The following is a 26,597-nucleotide window of genomic DNA, read 5'->3' as shown; positions in this document are numbered from 1 at the left end:
GACTTGCGTTTACTTGTGAAAAGAATGGAAATTTGGTGAAAATCTTAAAAAATTCACAATTTTAAAACTTTTAATTTTTAAGCCCTTAAATCAGAGTCATATCACACAAAATAGTTAATAAATAACATTTTCCACATGTCTACTTTACATCAGCACAATTTTGGATCCAATTTTTTTTTTGTTAGGACGTTATAAGGGTTAAAAGTTGACCAGCGATTTTTCATTTTTTCAACAAACTTTACAAAACCATTTTTTTCTGGGACCACCTCACATTTGAAGTGACTTTGAGGGATCTATATGAAAGAAAGTACCCCAAAATGACACCATTCTAAAAACTGCACCCCTCAAGGTGCTCAAAACCACATTCAAGAAGTTTATTGACCCTTCATATGCTTCACAGGAATGAATGGCATGTGGAAGGAAAAATTAAACATTTACTTTTCTTTCACAAAAATTTTCCTTTAGACCTAATTTTTGTTTAATTTTGCAAACGTATCAGGAGAAAATGGACCATACAGTTTGTTGAAGAATTTCTCCTGAGCACGCCGATACCCAATATGTGGGGGAATACTACTGTTTGGGCGCTTGGAGGGGAAGGAGCGCAATTTGAGTTTTAGAATGTAAAGTTTGCTGGAATAATTAGCGGACTCCATGTCGCGATTGGAGAGCCCCCAATGTGCCTAAACAGTGGAAACACCCAACAAGTGACAACATTTTGGAAACTAGACCCCATAGGGAACTTATCTAGATGTGAATTGAGCAGCTAGAACTCACAGGTGCTTCACAGAAGTTTACACCGTAGAGCCACGGAAATAAAAAAAATAACATTTTTCCTAGATGAATCTTTTTAGCTCAATATTTTGCATAGCAGGAGAAATTGCACCATATAGTTTGATGTGCAAGTTCTCCTGAGCATGCCAATACCCCATATGTGGGGAGTACTGCTGTTTGGGAGCACGGAAGGGCTCAGAAGGGAAGAAGTGCCGTTTGACATTTGGAGTGCAAAATTGGCTGGAATCTATAGCGGACACTATGTTGCTTTGAAGAGCCCCTGGCATGCCTAAACAGTGGAAACCCCAACAAGTGACCCCATTTTGGAAACTTGACCCCTCAAGGAATTTATCTAGATGTCTTTTGAGCACCTTGAACCTCCAGGGGCTTCAAAAATTTTTATAATATTGAGCAGTCAAAAAAAAAAAAATTTACCCAAAAAATGCTATTTTAGTCCCCACTTTTTTATGTTCAAAAGGGTAGCAAGAAATAATGGACCCCAAAGTTTGTTGTGCAATTTCTCCTGAGTATGGCAATACCCAGTATGTGGTGGAAAACTACTGTCTGGGAGCATGGCAGGGCATGAAAGGGATGGAGCGCCGTATTGCAGTGCAGGTTTTGCTGCATTGGTTTGAGGGGGCCATGTCACTTTGGCAGAACCCCTGAGGTGCTACAACAGCAGAAACCCCTGTAAGTGACCCCATTTTACAAACTACACCTCTTAATGAGTTAATCTAGGGGTGCAGTGATCATATTGCCACCACAAGTGTGTCACAGAATATGATACCATTGGGCAGTAAATAAAAAATAATTACATTTTTACAGCAAAAAAAATTGTTTTAGCCCAAGATTTTACATTTTCACACTGGGAAATGGGTAAAATGGTGCTAAAATGTGTTACACAATTTCTTCAGAACTTGGCAATACCCCATATGTGGCAATACAGTACTGCTTAGCCACACAGCAAGACTCTAAAAGGACAGAGCACTATTTGACTCTTGGAGAACAAATTATTATAGAAAAGTTTCCAGACTCTATATAAAGAGCCCCTAAATGCAATAGAAGAAGAATCAACCCTCAAGTGACCCCACTTTGGAAATTATACCCCTTTACAAATTTATCTACATGTGTAGTGTTGATTTTGACTCCATGGGTGTTTTGCAGAAACAGGCAGCAGTAGATATTTGTTGCTGAGTGAAAAATGCAAACTGCCATTGAAGTGACCAGTACGCTGTAGTGACCAGAACGTTACAGTCACCAATACGTTATGCCCAGCCCATGCTTCTGAATACATGCACCCATTTATTAGGTAGGCTCTCATCACTACAGAAATGCCAAACTTGGATGATAAATGTGGTTTAGGTACACTGTGGGGCTCAGAAGGGGGGGGGACATTTGAATTTGGGAGCACAGAATTTATTTTAGGGGGTAAGTAGCCATAAAGCTTTTCCAAAGCCTTTGTACTAGCAATAACGTGGAAGCCCCCTATATTTTCTATAACAAATGACTGACCTGAGTAAGAACTTGTTTTTTTTTGTTTTTTTTTGTGGATTCAGTGGAAGCTGTTATTGGGAACATTTTACATAACGTTTGCGATCACATTTATCTGGTGCTCTACACTGAGCACTTACTTTGAGGTTTCTATCTCAATCACTGAGTGAAGTGACAGATGAAACCCCGATCCATTCACTATGATGAGGCAGCAGAGTTACTCTGGACTCCATCTGGCCTCTGTTCAGCAGTGTCCTTATTTTCAGAGGTGCACAAAACTGGCTGACTGTGCTTTTATGTATGACTAAAAAGATGGACACAGCCAGATCACAGGTCTTATGGTGTTCACAGTGCCTCCATCTGCCTCATTATGGGGTATGTTCCGCCCAGGGCTCCGTCTGAATAGTGTATTTCAGAGATTTACATGGAAACCCCGGTGTAAGTGCTCAGCGCAGTGCACGGGATAAATGTGCTCCGAGCCTTACTGCCATTTTTCTTTGGGAGGCAGAATGAAAAAATCAACAGCATGTGAAGAATTGGTTTTATTTATTTTTTATGATGTTCGTCATGCAATATAAGTGATTAGGCAAGTTTATTCTTTGAGTCGATGCAATTACAGTGATACCAGATTTATAACGGGCTTTTATGTTTGCAGCTGTCAGACACTAAAAAAATGCTTTTTATTGCAAAAACTTCAAAAACAAGTTTTTGCATCACCATATTATGAGAGCTATACATTTTTCTCATTTCAGCCGACAGAGTCATGTGATGGCTTGTTTTTTGCGGAACGAGCTGACGTTTTTATTGGTACCATTTTTGCACACATGACATTTTTTGATCGCTTTCTGTTCTGATTTTTGTGAGACAGATTGATAAAACACCAGGAATTCAGGAGTTGTTTTGGGTTTTTTTCTAACGACATTCTGTGTGTAGTAAAATTAATATGGCAGCTTTATTCTTGGGGTCAGTACAATTACAGTGATACCACATTTATATTTTTTTTACAATTTGCTGCTTTTTCACAATAAAATCTATTTTATAGAAAAAATAATTGTTTTTGCATGGCTTTATTCTGAAAGCTATAACTTTTTTATTTTTCTGCTGTTGGAGCTGTATTGCAGCTTGTTTTTTGTGGGACATGATGACGTTTTCAGCTGTACCATTCTTATTTTGATATAACTTTTTGATCGCGTTTTATTCTACTTTTTGTTTGGCGGCAGGATTTTTATTTTCACGGTGTGGTCTGATGGAGTTAACAAGTGTGACCATTTTATAGGTTGGCTCTTTCCGGACCCGGCGATACCAAATATGAAATCGCAGGCTGAGCCTAACAAGCCACCATAGCAGGAAGTCATCACATGACTTCCAGCTGCCATGGCAACATGAGATCCCCCATGATGTGATCAGATCTCATCACGGGTGGCATCGGAGGTGAGTATAGCAGGGGTCTCCCTCTGCTATCTTCTAAATGCCGCGATTGGGGTATCTAGAAAATAGCAAAGGGTTAACATCATTGGGACCTAATCTAATCAGGTCCCAATGATGTCACCTGGCAGAGCAATGGCTCTTCACAGAAATCACAGCTCTTGCAGGACCCTGGGAGTCCTGAGTGCTGCGAGACCACCAACCGAAGAGAAACTGGTGCTGCACAAAGCCCTGCTAGCACCGACATATGTCTACTGTTGGCGGTCATGAAGCAGATAAAAAACGCTTTTTGTGTTACCATATAAGAGCCACAATTTTTCAATTATTTTTGCTGAATCAAGTCACACTTAGCTTTTTGCAGGACAAAGTGGCAATTTTATTGGTACCATTATCGGGCACTTTTTTTAACTTTCTATTCTGATTTTTTAGAACCAGAATGAAGAAAAACCAGCAGGAATAATTTTATTTATTTTTATGCTGTACCTCATGTGGTTACCACAGCGATACCACAGCTGAAAAACACTCCCATAGCATGATGCTGCCATCACCATGTTTGACTGTTAGGATTGTATTGGGCAGGTGATAAGCAGTGCCTAGTTTTCTCCACATATACCACTTAGAATTATCATCAAAAAGGTCTATATTTGTCTCATCAGACCAGAGAATCTTATTTCTCATAGTCTGGGAGTCCTTCATGTGTTTTTTTTAGCAAACTCTTTGCAGGCTTTCATATGTCTTGCACTGAGGAGAGGCTTCCATTGGGCCACTCTGCCATAAAGGCCCAACTGGTGGAGAGCTGCAGTGATAGTTGACTTTGTGGAACTTTGTCCCATTTCCCTACTGCATCTATGGAGCTCAGCCACAGTGATCTCGGGGTTCTTCTTTACCTCTCTCACTAAGGCTCTTCTTCCTCAGTTTGGCTGGATGGCCAGGTCTATGAAGACTTCTAGTGGTCCCAAACGTCTTCTATTTAAGGATTATGGAGGCCACTGTGCTCTTAGGAACATTAAGTACTGCAGAAATGTTTTTGTAACCTTGGCTAGATCTGTGTCTTGCCACAATTTTGTCTCTGAGCTCCTTGGCCAGTTCCTTTGACCTCATGATTCTCATTTGGTCTGACATGCACTGTGAGCTGTGAGGTCTTATATAGACAGGCGTGTGCCTTTCCAAATCAAGTCCTATCAGTTTAATTAAACACAGCTGGACTCCTATGAAGGATTAGAACTATCTCAAGAAGGATCACAAGGAAATGGAAAGCATGTGAGTTAAATATGAGTTTCTTAGCAAAGGGTCTGAATTCTTATGACCATGTGATATTTCAGCTTTTCTTTTTTAATAAATATGCAAACATTTCTACATTTCTGCTTTTTTTCAGTCAAGATGTGGTGCAGAGTGTACATGAATGAGAAAAAAATGAAATTTTTTGAATTTACCAAATGGCTGCAATGAAACAAAGAGTGAAAAATTTAAAGGGGACTGAATACTTTCCGTACTGACTGTATTTCATAGAGAAAACAATCATTTTTGCATGGCTTTATTATGAGAGCTATAACGTTAATATTTTTCTGCTTATGGGACTGTATGTTTTTGGCAGAACAAGATGACATTTTTCAGCTATACTATTTTTATTTACAATCAGCTTTTTGATTGCATTTTGTTCCACTTTTTGTTCTGTGGTATAATGAAAAAGCATATTTGTTGCCTTGTCTTTTTAAGGTGTTAATTGAAGGAGTTAAATAGTGTTACAGTTTTATAGGTCGGGTCATTCTGTACACGACAATACCAAATATGTTTACTTTTTTGTTTATTTTTGTCATAAAATATTTATTTATTGATACAAAATATATATTTTGCACAGGGGGAATATCGAACCATCTCTGCGGTCTCCCATTCTTCTCCAGCCGCAGTGGAGCCTGCTCAATGGAGATGTTGGTCCCAGCATCTGACTCAGACTGATACTGGGCGACTAGTTACTACTGTTATTCCAGGCTCTGCCTTTGTAGCCAGCGCTGATCAGCAGCAAACAGATCTTTCTGGGACTAAGTCCTGCTTTTCCCATACTGGGTATGCCCATGGGGCAACCTCCCATCGGAGGTCTGTGGTTACATGTGCAGGTCCTGAAGTGGTTCCTGTTGGACCACTAGGAAGGTCCTTGAGTGCTAAAACTATAAAACGTTTGCATGTCCGCAAGGTCATGCGCTAGTATCAAACCTATGTTATGAGCTTAGCGCCAGTGTGGTCATGGTTGTATGTCGTCAGGGTTTGGCTGAAATATGCTACTACAATACCTAGTTTTATGTATGTGGATTCAGGGCTGGCATACAGCCATTAGAATTCCGGCTCCACCGGAGAGGTGTTGCTTGGGTGCTATTCTGACTGTATGACCAATGTTGGCTCTATTAGGTAGCTGTAATCTCCTGTGAGGTTAACAGGGCACAGCATTCTCTTCTCTTAGTGAATCTGTGAAGTAACAGAGTTCGCTTATACCACCATATAATACCGCCTGTTACTAGCAGCAGGTTTCTCTCCTGCACGGTGGATCCCGGGTTGGGAACGCACCTACCGTCTTATATATATATATATATATATATATATATATATATATATATTCGGTGCATTCTGCCAACCCTAACACAGTCTGATCACAGATATAAAGCATTGCCATGCACCAGCATTGCAATGTACTAGCAATGCAAACCTTTATAAACTCAGTGCTGCACTGATACAAGCTTCTTAGACCATATTCTGCACATTATCTAACAAGATTGCTAGCCCTGGTGACCTAGCATCATGAAAACATTGGGATAATATGGCAACGATGAACCTGAGATGTCGAAGGGGTGCCAAACAGAGGGGAGAGCGCCTCTTCCCTCTACCTGCCTTTTAAATGCTGCAATCAATTTTTATCACAGGTTAACACCTTCACGACATGATCCAAACACAAACAGCCCATGTCGGGACCTCCACTTGAAATGTGGCACTGCGCCCTCATTTTTTCAAGCACATGTCAGTTAATTTCAGCAGCTGACATGTGCCCCTAACAACAGCAGGTGGAATCGTGATTCACTCGCGGCTGTTAACCTGTTAAATGCCGCTGTCAATCTGAGACTGCAGCATTTAACACAATTGCGCAGGAAACACTTCACTAATCCCACCCATAGGCGCCCATGTCTTATAACCGTGGGTCGCCAATAGGTACACATGACAACATGGGGTCTGCAGCAGACCCCTGTCATTGTCATAGCTGGGTTGCTATGAGCACTGCCCAGCGGTCAAGATCATACCAAATAAGCATTTCTGCTGAAGCCCTGCTCTGTGTAGCACAAGCGATCAGATGAATGCAGCTTCTAGTCTCTCATGGAGACTATTGAAGCAAGTGTAAAAAACATTTGTTTAAAAATATATTTAAAAAAAATGTATAAAGTTTAAATCACCCCCCCATTCTCACCATTCATAATTGCACAAACAAAAATACATATTTAGTATTGCCGCATACAGAATTGTCCAATATATAAAAATAATTATTCCGAACGGTAAACGGTGCAACGAGAAAAAAAGTTAAAATGCCAGAATTATGTTTTTTTTCTCCACAACATTGCATTAAAATGCAATACCAGGCGATCAAAACATTGCATCTACACTAAAATGATATCAATAAAAACATCAGCTCAGAAAGCAAACAATAAACCCTCAGCTGACCCCATATTAGGAAAAATGCAGACTCTATGGCTCTTGGAAAATTATGCAATTTTTTTTAACAAACAAACTTGTTTAGTTTCTACGAACTTGTATTGATCTGGGAAATCATAATGGTAGGTCAGTTTTAGTATTTGGTGAACATAATTAAAAAAACAAAAAAAAAATTGTGAAATTGCACTTTTTTTGCAATTTCATCGCACTTGGATTTTTTTCCCGTTTTCCAGTACACTATGTAGAAAAACCAATGGTGTTGTTCAAAAGCACAATTCGTCGCCCAAAAAAACAAGCCCTCACATGGCAAAATAAAAAGTTATGGCTTTGGGAAGAAAGGGCGTGGAAAACAGGAAGCAAAAACAAAAAAAATGGCATGGGAGTGAAGGGGTTAAACTGTCGGGACCTCTCCTGGCAGTGAGCACCAGGTGTCAGCTGTCAGATCCGGTGAACATTCGGTGGCGATCGCACATGCACAGTTTCTGTGAGCGCAAAATTGCCAGGACATATCCATACATCCACAGTTCTGAAGTCCTTCCCTGCCAGAATGTATGGATACTTCTAAGGTCATGAATTGGTTAAAAAGACATTAGAAAAGAAAGAGACCAAAACAAAGAGATTTCTTTATTTTGTACAAAATTCATGCACCTTTTTGCATAGTTTGGCACCAAAAAGTATGATGAGTATCAGAAAACAAAAAAAAGGACTAAAAAAACAAAATAATTAATTTGGCCATTTGTATTGATGTCCTGTAACAAATTGTGATCCTGCCACAGTCAATATCATACAATGTAAAATGGATAATTATTACACATTTTACCTTACAAAATAACAAGTGTAAACATGAATGTAAGTAAGAGTTTTACAAATCTTTTAGTTGTTGTACATCACATATGCACATAATGCTTATTCTGTAAAACGTTAAAACCCTTGTAACTGTAGGGTAGTTTGAATGTTTTTTGTAAGTTTTTTAAATATTACATTTGATGAGTACTGCAACATGGTTTTGTGTGCTCGTGCTAAGTCAACAGTGCAGTTGAAAATAGCAGTTGGTACAAAATCATTAACAATCTGGAGCCTGAATTTAATTAGATGAACTGTTCGTGTGTGAAAGGATTTTAAGAATCAGTTCAAGAAAAGTTTAGTGAAACAAGGTCAAGCATGGAAACAGTGAAATACACTTCAAAGGCAGTCATGAATTTAAAGAGCTGAATTTACGAGTTTGACAATTAAAGAATAATATTATTTAAGATTTTCTTTATTTGTATTTTTGGGGAAAAATAGATTGGCAAGTGCCTACTTTTAATATAACAACTGCATTATAATGACTGCAAGTGCTGCCTATCTGATTAATGCTGGCTGTTTACTTGTGTATGAAAAATCGTTTCAACCAGACAACTTGGCTGATTTTCATTTAATTTTCAACTGATGTTTATGCCTGTGTTATCCTGGCAAACACTTTTTATGCCCATGTGACATCCATGTGATTATTTGCCTTGTCCATGTGCAATTCATTTTCATACATCTACATATAAAAAGTATATGATCCCACACAGTTAATGGATGCTCTGTGTTTGATATGATGTGTTTCTAACGCACTTTTAGAATAGAATGTCCAAATCTCTTCTTTTATGCCCACAAAAGCTTACTGCAATATTTTTCTCAGTCTTTTTTATGGAGAGAAAAATCATTCATCTAAACAACACTATTAAATAACAAGGATCAGTTTTCTTTCCTTGTCCTGTTCGATCAAGAATCAGACACCACACATCCAATTTATATGCTCTCCTGCTTAAGGATTTTTGATCAGTTAAGGCACGGACAGCACACAGAGCCATGTTATTCAATAGTGCTGTTCAAATGAATGATTTTTCTCTTGGTTAGACAATCTGTGAGAGCAAAATTGAAGCATACACTGTTTTCCTGCATATATCGAATGCAACTGGTCCTTGTAAGTCTATGGATGCACAAAAAATCCCCAGATCCCACTTATTACATCCTGTTGCCATCTGATTTTTACTTATTCATCTTGAATTACATGGGAAGCCTAGAGGTGTCCCATCTGGTACTTAGGGGAAAAACTTTTGGGAGGTTGCAACAATAGCAAAGCCATTGGATGTTGAGCTTTTATTTCCAGGAGAGGCACATCCTAAGAGACATATGTGACCCCACCTTGGCCGGTGTCATGTTAGCGTATTGGATGCGATATGGCAATAATACTGTCAGTGCTCTGTGCTCCGAACCTCTCACAAGAGAGGATCACAGCACACCAGCAGAGGAGACAGATAAATTAATTTATCCATCTCCTCTGCTGCCAGGGTCTGCGGGAATCTGGTGATATCCTAGTGACCTGCAATGTTTCACCAGCACCTATAGACTTATATGGGTGCGTGTGATCCAAATTTAACATGCAATCGCTGTATGGTGCTGCTTTTTTTACTGTCCGATTGAAATTATCAGGACCTCTACCCAGAATTTCTTTATAATAATAATCTTTATTTATATAGCACCAACATATTCTGCAGCGCTTTACAGTTTAACAGTTTCAAACACCAGTCATAAGTAACAACGTTAACAATACAATAATTAAAGCAAAATAAGACGACCCTGCTCGTGAGAGCTTACAATCTACAATGATGCATTTATATCTGCATGATACAACTTGCGTTTTTTTACATTTGCTTTAATTTTTATTATTCAATTCCATACTCAGAAGACTACATAACTTAACTTTGGTGCAGCTGCCACTGTCCATATTGCCATGAGAATGATCGGCACACCAAAAATGTCTCTGTGCCATCCAAAAAAGATGCCCATATGTACATACTGCAGCAGAATTCCTTTCATAACTAATTGAAATACATGGATAGTTTTTTGAGTTTTTGCCTTGGAGATGCTATGAGTTCTTTGGATAGCCATTGTAGTTCCTATAATATTTTTTTTTGTGAAATATACATTTCTCGAAATTCCTAAATCAATATCATAAGCATATTGTGTCGGGAACTCAACTCTAGTTGAATATAAATATGGTATATTTGTGTGGTGATTCAAAAGATATTATTTTTATTGGATAATTTGATGTAAGCTATTGCATGCTATGGTACTGTCCATGTTTTTGGTCCCATTTTTGGTGGACTTTGGAAGCCACCTTTTGGAAACCACAACATATCACATCTAGTTATTGTGTCATATTTGTTGTTCTACTTTTGACTTTTTTAGGACAGAGACAAATCTCCCACAGCAGGATATGTCTGAAGCCTTTGTTTTCGACTCCTTTGCAAAACTTGTGAGTTTAGAGGAAGAAGAAAGAAAGAGAGTACAGCTTTGATATCAACACTCATATATTAAAATAACTCATCCACAATGCAGAGGAAGTTGAGGATGACACCTCTGCACATAATTTTGCACAATATCTACATAAGGTCCCAAACATTTAAGGTTATGCATATATTCAGCAATTCTCATATTATTGTACTTAACCACCCAAAATTTTATCAGAAGATTACCCCACTAAAAGGTGACATTTATTGCTTTTATTTAAAATGGTTAGAATTAGAATATTGAGAGAAAATATAGAAAAAATAGAAATAACAGAAATGCCAAAAAAAACACCTGCAGTATTAATATGTGGAGGAAGACTCTCTTGCCCTCTGGATGCCCTAAATCTGTAAACCTTTCTGGCTGCGGAGGTTGGCAACCTAGCTGAAACGCAATGTGGCGACCCTACTCATCGATGGCTGGCATTAGTGTTCCCTAATGCGCCCTTTTGCTGTATATTTATACACAGGAACGCCAATATTAAACCACACCATTCTAAATGAATGGACTAAATTTAACTAGCATGCCGGAGAGTAGATAAAATAACCACAATTGATGCAGAGACGAAAAAATAAATTGATTAAAACAATCAAATGGACTGGACTACACCAATGCCAGCTAAATAATATTAGGTATATAGTCATAAAACGACACTTGAACAAGGCCGCAGATATTCAGTTATCCCAGTCAAGTAGGTTTCAACTTGTCACATAAAACCACAACAACAGTTTGGTAGACAATAGATGTCCTGAATTATGATGCAGTATGATGTACATGATTATCCCTCAAAATGTCTCTAAACAGGACCCTGCCTTGCCGCGGAGGTTGGCACCCTAGTCTTGGTCGCAAATTGTCAATTAAAAAGCGATAATGGCTATTCACAGAACTGCCGAAAAAATTGCTTATAATTGTAATATCAGGAAACAGATTGTGGTGGCCTCTTAATACGAATGTGCTTCCCATCAAAAGCACCCAAGCAGCTTTGAAAGTATGAATTGCCATAGAATATCCGTTATCTGCAGCCACCCCTGTTCAGTTAGCTCAGACATAATGATGTTCTGGACCCATATTAACTGGCATGCAGAACGGACAATGGATGAGATTGTACTTGTACCAAACAAAAAATAGAAATGCAGGACTGAAAACAAAATTTTAGTTTCCAAAAATCTGCATTGAAGATGCATAAAATATGAGAACATTGCAATTGAAATTACTTTTCAACAAAAACCCACATATGGCTCATATAATATCTCTACACTTCATAAAGAATGATGTTTGAAAAAAGGCTTGTGTAAGGCATGTTCAACAGTCACGATTCCTATGGAACATTGCTATGAGGGTGGTTTATCCAATTGTATGACCTCGGCCTGACTCTAAAAATAAACATACAGCAGATTGGCATGCTATTGTTTTCTCCCATCAGTGAAAAATGTGTAGGATATGCCATTTACATTTGCAATAACCCCAGGATTACTTGCAACCTTATATTCTGTAGTACAACACAAAATAAACAATAGTAGTATATACTTAGTAAAGCCAAATAAAAACTAGATGAACACTGGACTGACTTACAATGCACTGGACCAAACCAAACAGTTTGCAGTCCAAATACATATAGACGTACAATAACATGTAAAAGTTTGGGCACCCCTGATCAAAATTGCTATTATTGTGAACAGTTAAGCAAGTTGAAGATTATATGATCTCTAAAAGGCCTGAAATTAAATATCACACATAATTTCTTAGTATTTTAGACAAAAGAAAAACATATTTTTTTTATCTTTTGCATTTTAAAAATTTCAAAAAGGAAAATGGGCCGATGCAAAAGTTTGGCACCCTTGGAGATTTGTGTGCTCAGATAACTTTGACCAAGGTTTCAGACCTTTATTAGCCTGTTATGGTTATGGCTTGCTCACTATCATCATTAGCAAAAGCCAGGTTATTCAAATTTCCCAACTTTCTAAAAATCCATTCTTGTGGCAAAAAGCAGCAGCTTTGGATTGTTCTAAGCAGCTTCATAGCATTTTGAAAATGAAAATAACGGAGACCCCAAAAAAGCAAGAAAAGGCTATAATAATATAGCAAAGCATTTCAAGTTGCCTATCTTCAGTTTGAAATGAAATTAAGAAATGGCAGTTATCAGGAACAATGGAGGTCAAGATAAGATCTGGAAAACCAAGCAAAATTTCAGTGAGGGCTGCTTGTAGGATTGCTAGAGGCATATCAGAACCTTTGCTTGCCTGCAAAAGACCTTCAGGAAAATTTACTAGACTCCGGAGTTGTGGTACATTGTTCTATTGTTCAGAGACACCTGCACAAATACGGGTGCTTCTCACAAAATTGGAATATCATCAAAACGTTAATTTATTTCAGTTCTTCAATGCAAAAAGTAAAACTCAAATATAGTCATTATAATCAGATGGATCTATTTCAAGTGTTTATTTCTGTTAATGTTGATGATTATGGCTCATAGCCAATTAAAATCCAAGAGTCATTTACAGTTAAGGATAAAGCTGATAGGGGTATCTACTCAAGATGAAGACTTAGAAGAAGAAGATGTGGCCCAAAACTTTGCACACAATCCATATTATGCCTGTATGAGATTATTATCTTTATGTCAACCATCTGCCAAAAAAACATCCCCTTAGGGTATGGTACCTTGTATAAATAATGTATGGTTCAAAATAGCCAATGGTGGATTATAGTGTGAACATAAAAATGGGTATTTTGAGTTCATATTGAAATTTACAGAATGCATTAAAACCATGACAGAGCAGCATTTCTAGACATTCATTTACAGACAATGTTCATAATGGAAAATTCTGAGAGCTGTTTAACTTCCATTGTCTGAAGTTTTTACCTCACAAATAATTCTGTTTGTTTTTTGTTATTGTAAAACATGGAGGTTTATTCAACCTCTGGCTGCTGTGGACTTATGTTATCCTTAAAAGCTTTTTGAATTATATGGGTTTATTGCCCCATTCTCTGAAGTTTGCCTCACATCTCTGATTCATCTTATGTCAAAGACTGGCCACTTGAGGGCAAAGATTGAACCATCTATATATATATAAGAGGCATCGTGATTACTCGCTAATCCCACCCCCTGCATAGTAGCTCCGCCCCCACCACATCACCACACACAATCCCGCCCCACACCCCATTACCACACACAATCCCGCCCCCCACCACATTACCACACACAATCCCGCCCCCCCACCACATTACCACACACAATCCCGCCCCCACCACATTACCACACACAATCCGCACCACATCACCACACATAATCCCGCCTGCCCACCACATCACCACACATAATCCCGCCCCCCACCACATCACCACACATAATCCTGTCCCCCAACACATCACCACACATAATCCCACCCCTCAACACATTACCACACACAATCCCGCCCCCACCACATTACCACACACAATCCGCACCACATCACCACACATAATTCCTCCCCCCAAACAGATTACCACACACAATCCCGCCCCCACCACATCACCACACACAATCCCGCCCCCACCACATCACCACACACAATCCGCACCACATCACCACACATAATCCCGCCCACCACATCATCACACATAATGCCGCCCCCAACAAATCACCACACATAATTCCGCCCCCCACCAGATCACCACACATAATCCCGCCCCCCACCACATCACCACAGATAATCCCACCCCCCCACCACATTACCACAGATAATCCTGCCCCCCACCACATTACCACAGATAATGCCGCCCCTCCACCACATTACCACACATAATCCCGCCCCCACCAAATCACCACACATAATCCCGCCCCCACCACATTACCACACATAATCCTGCCCCCCACCACATCACCACACATAATCCTGCCCTCCAACACATTACACATAATCCCGCCCCCCCAACGCATTACCACACATAATCCCGCCCCCCAACGCATTACCACACATAATCCTGCCCCTCCAACACATCACACATAATCTTGCCCCCCACCCCATTACCACACATAATCCCGCCCCCGACCACATCACCACATGTAATCCTGCCCCCCACTGTATCACCACACATAATCCTGCCCCCACCACATTACCACACATTGTCCCGCCCCGCACCAAATCATCACACATAATCCTGCCCCCCACCACATTACCACAGATAATCCTGCCCCCATCACATCACCACAGATAATCCCACCCCCCACCACATTATGACACATAATCCCACCCCCACCACATTACCACACTTAATCCCACCCCCTACCACATTACCACACACAATCCTGCCCCCTCACCACATCACCACACATAATCCAGCCCCCCCACTCCATTACCATACACAATCCCGCCCCCCACCACATCACCACACATAATCCCGCCCCCCCACCACATTACCACACACAATCCACATCACATCACCACACATAATCCCGCCCACCACATCACCACACATATTCCCGCCCCCCCAACACATCACCACACATAATCCCACCCCCCAACACATCACCACACATAATCCCGCCCCACCCCATTACCACACAAAATCCCACCCCCACCACATTATTAAGCATAATCCCGCCCCTCACCACATTACCACAAATAATCACGCCCCTCCACCACATTACCACACATAATTCCGCCCCCCACCACATCACCACACATAATCCTGACCCCCCACCACATCACACATAATCCTGCCCCCCACCATATCACCTCACATAATAACGCCCCCCCACCCCATCACCACTGATAATCCCACCCCCCACCACATTACCACACATAACCCCACCCCCACCACATCAACACACATAATACCACCCCCCACCACATCACCAAACATAATCCCACCCCCCACCATCTCACCACACATAATCCCGCCCCCACCACATTAATACACATAATCCCGCCCCATCACATTACCACACATAATCCCGCCCCCCACCACATTACCACTCATAATCCCACCCCCTTTACCACACAAGGCTCCATCCCCACACATTACCACACGAGGCTCCATCCCCTCACATTACCATACGAGGCTCCGTCCTCACACATTACCACACGAGGCTCCGTACCCACACATTACCACACGAGGCTCTGTCCCCACACATCACCATACAAGGCTCCATTCCCACACATTACCACACGAGGCTCCGTTCCCTTTCATTCACACATGAGGCTCTGTCCCCACACATTACCACACGAGGCTCCTTTCCCACACATTACCACATGAGGCTCTATCCCCACACATTACCACACGAGGCTGCGTCCCCACACATTACCACACGAGGCTCCGTCCTCACACATTACCACACGAGGCTCTGTCCTCACACATTACCACATGAGGCTCCGTTCCCTTTCATTCACCCACGAGGCTCCGTCCCCCCACATTACCACACAAGGCTCCGTTCCCACACATTACCACATGAGGCTCTGTCCCCACACATTACAACATGAGGCTGCGTCCCCACACATTACCACATGAGGCTCTGTTCCCACACATTACCACACGAGGCTCCATCCCCACACATTACCACATGAGGCTCCGTCCCCCCACAGTACCACACGAGGCTCCGTCCCCCCACATTACCCCACGAGGCTCCGTCCCCACACATTACCACATGAGGCTCCGCCCCCTCACATTACCACACAAAGCTCCGTCCCCCACATTACCTCACGAGGCTCCATCCCCACACATTACCACACGAGGCTCCGTCCCCACACATTACCACACGAGGCTCCGTCCCCACACATTACCACACGAGGCTCCGTTCCCACACATTACCACACAAGGCTCTGTCCCCCCACATTACCACACGAGGCTCCGTCCCCACACATTACCACACGAGGCTCCGTCCCCACACATTACCACACGAGGCCCCGTCCTCACACATTACCACACGAGGCTCCATCCCCACACATTACAACACTAGGCTGCGCCCCCCCACATTACCACATGCAGCACTTCATTTCTATGTAATTCAACCACTTCAACCAACGCACATTTAATTGCATCCGCATTCTCCCAAACAAAATGAGCCAAGAAGAGTTGCCAGGTCCATCTCACAGGCCGCAGGAAAATCCGGACAATGATGCTGTATCTGATCGACAACAACAATATCGACTAAATCGTAGGATTGGTTATTAGTATTATTCAAATTTTTAATGATTATTATTATTAACTTCATTTTAAGTTAATTTACCACCTGCGTAAGCGCTATTGAATGTTGTCATTATTTACTTTAGTTTAATCACCAGCAGCATTAATTAGATAGCAATGTGCATGCCGAGTGTTAGCTGGCTGGAAACAGCTAGTAATTATACATAGTGCAAATCACTCTATAAGGCCAGAGAAACATGACTAAGATAGAAGCAGAAAGTTGGGTATCTGTACTTTTACATTGTTGTGATACCTGCATAAGTGAGGACCCCCATGCAATGTTGTGAATTTCCAAGGATTTCAGTTCTCTGTCTTGGTGGTTGTTTCTCTGATATTCAAGACGGATGATTAGTGTTGAGCATTCCGATACCGCAAGTATCGGGTATCGGCCGATACTTAGCGGTATCGGAATTCCGATACCGAGATCCGATACTTGCCGTGTATCGGATACCGGAATCGGAAGTTCCCAGATTCAAACTGCACAAATTCAGCCAATGAGAATGATTCCAAGTGTGGGCACATCCTGTTCAGCATGGAGGGCATGAAACTACTGGCATGGCTGTGATTGGCTGCTGAAATGATGTCATGATGCAGTTTAAAAGTCGCTGGCACCATTTTGCGCTCACTCTGCTGTGAATTCAGTTAGTGACAGGACGCTGTTTGCTGACTGAAGGCCAGTTTAGAGATAGCGATTTGCTTCTTTGTGCTTTTCAAAGGCTAATTTAGCAACCGCTGTGTTCACCTACTATTCACCTTGCTTTTGCCTTGTAGCGCTGTTTTCACAGCGATCTGCAAGGTCTGTGTGTGTGTGTGTGTGAGTGCAGCCCACTCTCTAGTCTGAGTGCAGCCATAGGCCATCCATAGCTGGTTGTATTCAGTTCAGGGAGGGTGGTTCATTGCCTCATACTGTTTTTTTTTTTTTTGTTTTTTTTCAAGTAGTGTAGTCTGCTGCTCATTTTTTCAAAAAATTCCTATTAGTGTCTTTCCACCCGTCTCCAGCTAACTTGTGGAAAACACTACATAGGATAAAGTAGAGGAGGGTTTTTGGGCCTTGCAGTGCCGTTTACGGCTGTCTGCACGGTCTCCGTGTGACTGCAGCTCGCCCTGTAGTCTATGAGCAGCCATAGCCTGGTTGACTCCAGCTCAGGGTTCTTCACTGCGTCATACCGTAAAATCAATTTTCCTTTTGTTTTAAGTAGTGCAGGCTGCTGCACATTTTTTCAAAAAATTCCTATTAGTGTCTTTCCACCCGTCTCCAGCTAACTTGTGGAAAAACACTACATAGGATAACGTAGAGGAGGGTTTTTGGGCCTTGCAGCGCCGTTTACGGCTGTCTGCACGGTCTCCGTGTGACTGCAGCTCGCCCTGTAGTCTGTGAGCAGCCATAGCCTGGTTGTCTCCAGCTCAGGGTTCTTCACTGCGTCATACCGTAAAATCAATTTTCCTTTTGTTTTAAGTAGTGCAGGCTGCTGCACATTTTTTCAAAAAATTCCTATTAGTGTCTTTCCACCCGTCTCCAGCTAACTTGTGGAAAAACACTACATAGGATAACGTAGAGGAGGGTTTTTGGGCCTTGCAGCGCCGTTTACGGCTGTATGCACGGTCTCCGTGTGACTGCAGCTCTCTCTGTTGTCAGTTCAGTCCCCAAAAAATAAATAAATAATAAAGTTCACCAAACACACCAGTGACACCACTTAACATTTGTGTAGGCCACATTAGCTCATATTAAAGTCTAGTCCACACTTTATAAAATTAGTGTTTCTTATACCTGTTAGGAGTTGTTCAGGAATAAGCACACAAAGCCGTTAGTACTTTTCTGCTTATCTTTATCAGTCAACCAAGATGAAGAAGGCAGTGAGTAAGGCACGTGGGCGTGGGCGTGGAGCAGGGAGAGGATGTGGGGATTCTGTGCCTGCTGCGGGCACCGGTGACTTATCAGCACCCACTTTCACCAGGGAACAGTCCTTCATGCGCAGCTTTTTCGGAGAGCGCCGTACACCGCTGCTGCGTGAAGAACAAATTGAAGCCGTTGTCGGATGGATGGCAGCTAATGCATCAACTTCAATTAGTGCCACATCCTCTCAGACACAGAGCACTGGAGAGCAGCCATCTGTCTCTTCACCACCTGCCAAATTGCCCAGGCAGACAGAGAGCCCAGGACAGGAGCCGTCTCTACTTCTGTTCTCTGAATCTCTTGGCTTGGAAACAGGGGGCCAGCCAAGCAGCATTGGAGAAATGGAAGAAGAGGCAGGGTGCAGTGATGCCCAACAGCTTTTTCTCTTTTCCTCTGAAGAGGCGGGTGGGCGAGTGCTTCCGGTCACCACATCGCAGGCCGCATCCGCTGATGATGACACTCAGGTGCCACTTTCTGGTGCGTGCTCTGCTGCTGAGACTACCCAGGAGGAGCAGTTGGGGGCAGAGGGTAGTGTAGATGATGAGGTCCTTGACCCATCTTGGCGTGAGGGACAGGAAGGTGGTGGGAGCAGCTCTGAGGAAGAGATTCCCCGTACGGCCCAAAGAGGGAGAGGGAGGGGGAAGACTGCGGATCCTGCAGCCTCCGCTTTGGCACCCGTTAGGAGCGTGTCTCTTCCAAAAGCCAAAAAGGGCGCTCCCAAGACTTGCAGTGCCTGGTCCTTTTTTGACACAGTTGCAGATGACATTTGCTATGTCAAATGCAAGGTGTGTCATCACAAAGTAAAAAGAGGTCGAAATGTCAGCAACCTCAATACCTCCAACATGTGGAAACATGTGCGCAACAGGCACATGGCGGAGTTAGAAAAACACACTGAAGAGGTAGGCCAACTAACAGCGGCAGCTACCACCTCTTCAGCTCGTGTTGCCTCTTCCTCCAGCTCACACGCAGCTGGTTCGGCTTCCTCCCAGGATCGCCGTGGAAGAACCTGTGGCCCTGTTGTCCAGAGACCCGCTGTAATTCCACCCGCAGCACCACGTTCCCAGTCATCCACACACTCCCAGCCCAGTGTACAGCCATCGGTAGTACAGGCATGGGAGAAAAGGCGGCCTTTCTCGTCAAACCACCCATGAGCACAGGCTCTGACTGCAGGCATTGCCAAACTTCTGTCACTGGAAATGCTGTCATTCAGGCTGGTGGAGACTAACAGCTTCCGTGACTTGATGTCATTGGCAGTCCCACAGTACAATGTGCCCAGCCGCTTTTACTTCAGCAGGCAAGCCGTCTCTGCCCTGCACAAGCATGTGGAGGGACACATAAAACACGCGCTACTGAATGCCGTCAGTAGCAAGGTCCACCTCACCACCGATGCGTGGACCAGTCAACATGGACAGGGGCGATACCTTTCCCTCACTGCCCATTGGGTTAATGTCGTTGAGCCGGGTACAGATCGTGCGAGTGGCGCAGGACGTGTCCTGCCCACTCCAAGGATTGCAGGAATCCATTCTGTACGCATTGACTCCTCCTCTTACACCAGTTCCTCAGAATCATCGCTGCAGGAGCCGTCACAGTCCACCTCCACATGGACCCGTGATGAACGTTTACCTGTTACGACCGACATGAGCACAGCCGTGGCCAAACGTCAACAGGCTGTCTTGAAATTAATTTCTTTGGGGAATTGAAGCCACACAGCGCAGGAGCTCTGGAATGCCATCAAGCAGGAGAGCGATGTGTGGTTTGTGCCAGCGAATCTCCAGCCAGGCATGGTACTGTGTGATAATGGCCGAAATCTGGTGGCAGCTCTGGGCCTCGGCAACCTCACTCACATCCCATGTCTGGCACACGTGCTCAATTTGGTCGTGCAGAGTTTTTTGAGGGACTATCCGGATCTTGATGCAGTGTGAGTGTGCTCACTTGCGGCGTTCCAGCACGGCAAAAGCGCGCATTGCGGCTCTGCAGCGCCGACACCACCTGCCGGAACATCGCATCATATGTGACCTACCTACCAGGTGGAATTCCACGTTACATATGTTGGAGCGGTTGTGTGAGCAGCAGCAAGCTGTAATGGAGTACCAGCTGCATCAGGCGCAAAGAAGTCGCACTCCGCGCCGTTCAGACTTCACAACCACAGAGTGGGCCACTATGAATGACGTCTGCCAGGTTTTGCGTCCCTTCGATTATTCCACGCGGATGGCGAGTGCAGATGATGCACTAGTCAGCATGACTGTCCCCCTTATCTGCCTGCTTGAAAAATCACTGCAAGCGCTAAGGGATGATGTTGTGGAAGAGGTGGAGGATGAGGATTCACCATTTCCATCATCTTCTGGACAGTCAGCGCCACGTGGTTCCTCACAAACGCGTAGGCAGGGGACAGTTTGTGAGGAGGATGAGGAGGAGTCAATGGAGGAGGAAGACATCCATCCAGAGGAGGGAGTTACACAATTGTCCAGTACTCAGTGTGTACAGCGAGGGTGGGGTGATGACGAGCAGGCAGAGATCACGCCTCCAGCAGGGGACAGCGTTTCTTGGGCAGTTGGCAGTCCGCAGCACATGGTGGATTGCATGCTGCAGTGCCTGAGAAACGACCTCCGCATCGCCCACATTTCAAGTTTTGGGTCTCAAGGCTGGATACATGGCCAGAGCTAAGCCAGTATGCATTGGAGGTGCTGGCTTGCCCTGCGGCTAGTGTATTATCGGAACGCGTCTTTAGTGCTGCAGGTGGTGTACTAACTGACCGTCGCATGCGACTATCCTCCGATAACGTTGACCGGCTTACTTTCCTGAAAATGAACAAGGCCTGGATCTCGCAGGAATTTGCCACTCCTCTTCCTGATTAAATAATTAGGTGACTGTCTACGTTATCCAGGTCTCCTGTTGTGTTCATCTTTCTACCACCTGAACTTAAATTCCTGGGCTCCAACACCGCCAGTTGAGGCTCAGAAGTGCCGTCTGCACAGTCAAAACATACGACCCAGTGTTATTGGGTTTCAGTAACGTCAGCTGATCCCCAGCTGTGTAGCCAGCAATGTGTCCTGCGACCGCCACGCTGACACAACAACTGAAATGTAAGGGAACCTGTCCCCCCCCAAGGCGTTTGTTACTGAAAGAGCCACCTTGTGCAGCAGTAATGCTGCACAAGGAAAAGGTAGCTATTTTTGTTTAGCTCCTTGCACACGCAGAACTTAACACTTATAAAATGTGTCCACTGAAACCGTAAAACCGTCCCGGAGGTGGGACTTTCTTTCGTAATATGACGCAGCACAGCTGTCATTCCTACCCCCTTGGCGCCGTGCCCCGGCTCCTCAGCGTCATTTAAATCTGTCCCGGAGCCTGCGCTGTTATGTTATCCCTTGGCCAGGCACACTTAGCGCTGCCCATCTTCTGACATCAATTGGTGTCAGGCTGGCTGCGCCTGTGCGGCCGCGCTGGCCGAGAGCCCGCCTCGCATTGTCTTCTGATTTCATCCCACTGGGGGCCTGAGATCCATGGACATGCGCAGTGCATATCTGAACCTCCACCTCTCACTCATCTCCTACACCTTCTTCAGACTATGCGCCGTCAGCTGATCCCTAATAGCATGCCACGGCCGTGACGCCGCACAGTCTGAAGAAGCCGTAGGGAGGGGAGTGAGAGGCGAGGATATGCACTGCGCATGGCCACGGATCCCAGGCCCGCGGTGGGATTACATTAGACGACACTGCGAGGCGGGATCTCGTCCAGCGCGGCCGCACAGGCGCAGCCAGCCTGACACCAAATGATGTCAGAAGATGGGCAGCGCTAAGTGTGCCTGGCCAAGGGATAACATAACAGCGCAGGCTCCGTGACAGATTCAAACAACGCTGAGGAGCCGGGCACGGCGCCAAGGGTGTAGGAATGACAGCTGTGCTGCGTCATATTACGAAGGAAAGTCCCACCTAAGGGACGGTCTCACGGTTTCAGGGGACACATTTTATAAGTGTTTAGTTCTGTGTTTGCAAGGAGCATAATGAAAAGAGCCACCTTTTCCTTTTGCATCTTTTGTGCTGCACAAGCTGGCTCTTTCAGCTACAAACGCCTTGGGGGGGTTAAAGGTTCCCTTTCCACTTTCTCCAATCAGGCTTCGGCCTACATTGTGTTCCTCTGCTTCTCCTGCTGTCCCTGGGCTACAACACCGCTAGTTGTTGCCTGGTAGTGCTGTACGCACAGTCCCAACAGTCCCTCCTCTGTTATTGGGGTTCAGTAACGTCAGCTGTTCCCCTGCTGTGTGTGTGGCAATCCCTCCTATCTCCCCCACCTCCTCCTCCTCCTCCTGTCCCTGGGCTCCAACACCGCTAGTTGTTGCCTGGTAGTGCTGTACGCACAGTCCCAACAGTCCCTCCTCTGTTATTGGGGTTCAGTAACGTCAGCTGTTCCCCAGCTGTGTGTGTGGCAATCCCTCCTATCTCCTCCACCTCCTCCTCCTCCTCCTGTCCCTGGGATCCAACACCGCTAGTTGCTGTCCAGAAGTGCTGTACGCACAGTCAACAGTCACTCCTCTGTTATTGGGGTTCAGTAATGTCAGCTGTTCCCCAGCTGTGTGTGTGGCAATCCCTCCTATCTCCTCCACCTCCTCCTCCTCCTCCTGTCCCTGGGCTCCAACACCGCTAGTTGTTGCCTGGTAGTGCTGTACGCACAGTCCCAACAGTCCCTCCTCTGTTATTGGGGTTCAGTAACGTCAGCTGTTCCCCTGCTGTGTGTGTGGCAATCCCTCCTATCTCCTCCACCTCCTCCTCCTCCTCCTGTCCCTGGGCTCCAACACCGCTAGTTGTTGCCTGGTAGTGCTGTACGCACAGTCCCAACAGTCCCTCCTCTGTTATTGGGGTTCAGTAACGTCAGCTGTTCCCCAGCTGTGTGTGTGGCAATCCCTCCTATCTCCTCCACCTCCTCCTCCTCCTCCTGTCCCTGGGCTCCAACACCGCTAGTTGCTGTCCAGAAGTGCTGTACGCACAGTCAACAGTCCCTCCTCTGTTATTGGGGTTCAGTAACGTCAGCTGTTCCCCTGCTGTGTGTGTGGCAATCCCTCCTATCTCCTCCACCTCCTCCTCCTCCTCCTGTCCCTGGGCTCCAACACCGCTAGTTGTTGTCTGGTAGTGCTGTACGCACAGTCCCAACAGTCCCTCCTCTGTTATTGGGGTTCAGTAACGTCAGCTGTTCCCCAGCTGTGTGTGTGGCAATCCCTCCTATCTCCTCCACCTCCTCCTCCTCCTCCTGTCCCTAGGCTCCAACACCGCTAGTTGTTGCCTGGTAGTGCTGTACGCACAGTCCCAACAGTCCATCCTCTGTTATTGGGGTTCAGTAACGTCAGCTGTTCCCCAGCTGTGTGTGTGGCAATCCCTCCTATCTCCTCCACCTCCTCTTCCTCCTCCTGTCCCTGGGCTCCAACACCGCTAGTTGTTGCCTGGTAGTGCTGTACGCACAGTCCCAACAGTCCCTCCTCTGTTATTGGGGTTCAGTAACGTCAGCTGTTCCCCAGCTGTGTGTGTGGCAATCCCTCCTATCTCCTCCACCTCCTCCTCCTCCTCCTGTCCCTAGGCTCCAACACCGCTAGTTGTTGCCTGGTAGTGCTGTACGCACAGTCCCAACAGTCCATCCTCTGTTATTGGGGTTCAGTAACGTCAGCTGTTCCCCAGCTGTGTGTGTGGCAATCCCTCCTATCTCCTCCACCTCCTCCTCCTCCTCCTGTCCCTAGGCTCCAACACCGCTAGTTGTTGCCTGGTAGTGCTGTACGCACAGTCCCAACAGTCCCTCCTCTGTTATTGGGGTTCAGTAACGTCAGCTGTTCCCCAGCTGTGTGTGTGGCAATCCCTCCTATCTCCTCCACCTCCTCCTCCTCCTCCTGTCCCTGGGCTCCAACACCGCTAGTTGTTGCCTGGTAGTGCTGTACGCACAGTCCCAACAGTCCCTCCTCTGTTATTGGGGTTCAGTAACGTCAGCTGTTCCCCTGCTGTGTGTGTGGCAATCCCTCCTATCTCCTCCACCACCTCCTCCTCCTCCTCCTGTCCCTGGGCTCCAACACCGCTAGTTGTTGCCTGGTAGTGCTGTACGCACAGTCCCAACAGTCCCTCCTCTGTTATTGGGGTTCAGTAACGTCAGCTGTTCCCCTGCTGTGTGTGTGGCAATCCCTCCTATCTCCTCCACCTCCTCCTCCTCCTCCTGTCCCTGGGCTCCAACACCACTAGTTGCTGTCCAGAAGTGCTGTCCGCACAGTCCCAACAGTCGCTCCTCTGTTATTGGGGTTCAGTAACGTCAGCTGTTCCCCAGCTGTGTGTGTGGCAATCCCTCCTATCTCCTCCACCTCCTCCTCCTCCTGTCCCTGGGCTCCAACACCGCTAGTTGCTGTCCAGAAGTGCTGTCCGCACAGTCCCAACAGTCGCTCCTCTGTTATTGGGGTTCAGTAACGTCAGCTGTTCCCCAGCTGTGTGTGTGGCAATCCCTCCTATCTCCTCCACATCCTCCTCCTCCTGTCCCTGGGCTCCAACACCGCTAGTTGCTGTCCAGAAGTGCTGTCCGCACAGTCCCAACAGTCGCTCCTCTGTTATTGGGGTTCAGTAACGTCAGCTGTTCCCCAGCTGTGTGTGTGGCAATCCCTCCTATCTCCTCCACATCCTCCTCCTCCTGTCCCTGGGCTCCAACACCGCTAGTTGCTGTCCAGAAGTGCTGTCCGCACAGAGCCAAAAACCTCTCCAATGTGTTAGTGGGGTTCAGCACCGCCAGCTGTTCCCCTTCTGTGTATACGGCAACGTGTACTGCGACCGCCACGCAGGCACAACAAGTTAAATTTAAGGGAACCTGTCCCCCCCCCCAGGCGTTTGTTACTGAAGGAGCCACCTTGTGTAGCAGTAATGATGCAAAGGGAAAAAGTGCTTCTTTTCGTGGTGCTCCTTGCACATGCTGAACCTAACACTTATGAAATGTGTCCCCTCCTACCGTGATACCGTCCGGTAGGTGGAACTTTCCTTTGTGATGTGACGCATCACAGCTGTCATTCTTACCCCCTTGGCGCCGTGCGCCGCCTCCTCAGCGTTGTTTGAATCAGTCCCGGAGCCTGCGCTGTTAGGTTAGCCCTTGGCCATGCACACATTTTGCGCTGCCCGTCTTCTGACATCATTTGGTGTCAGGCTGGCTGCGCCTGTGCGGCTGCGCTGGCCGAGATTCCGCCTCGCAGTGTCATCTAATGTAATCCCACCGCGGGCCTGGGATCCGTGGCCATGCGCAGTGCATATCCTCACCTCTCACTCCCCTCCCTACGGCTTCTTCAGACTGTGGTAACAAAACCAGGCAACATATCAGATACAAAAAAGGGGGGTGAAAGCACTAAGTAGTGCGAGGCAACCCCCCACTTAGAAAGAAACCAACTCCATGAATAATATGCAGAAAGGGAGAAAAATAGGAGCAAATAGGTATTCATAAAATACAAAATACTTTATTAAATAACACACAAGTTACATGCTTAGTAGCAAAAGGACATAAAACCAATTAACAGCACATGCAGTAACCAAGGATGTGAATAAAAGAGGGAAACACCCCAGGTGTGCGCTGTCAAAGGAGATCACCACATGCTAATATACTATGTATAGGGTCTGCTGCTGAGTGTAGAAAGCTACCTATGTTAGCATAGAGACGCCATGTGGCTTAAAGATTAAGGAGTAGACTAGCAGCACTTACCCAAAAGAGATCTCCAATGCAGGGCACACCGGGTGGGATCCACAAAGAAAGACCCCCGACGCGCGTTTCGCCCGCTGACAAGATGGCTTTCTCAAGGGGAGATAAAGCCGAAAGTGCATGATGCCCTTTAAGTACATCCAGACCA

Source organism: Ranitomeya variabilis, chromosome 4, assembly GCF_051348905.1.
Source record: "Ranitomeya variabilis isolate aRanVar5 chromosome 4, aRanVar5.hap1, whole genome shotgun sequence".
NCBI lineage: Eukaryota > Metazoa > Chordata > Amphibia > Anura > Dendrobatidae > Ranitomeya > Ranitomeya variabilis.
Note: the sequence above shows the minus strand (reverse complement) of the source record.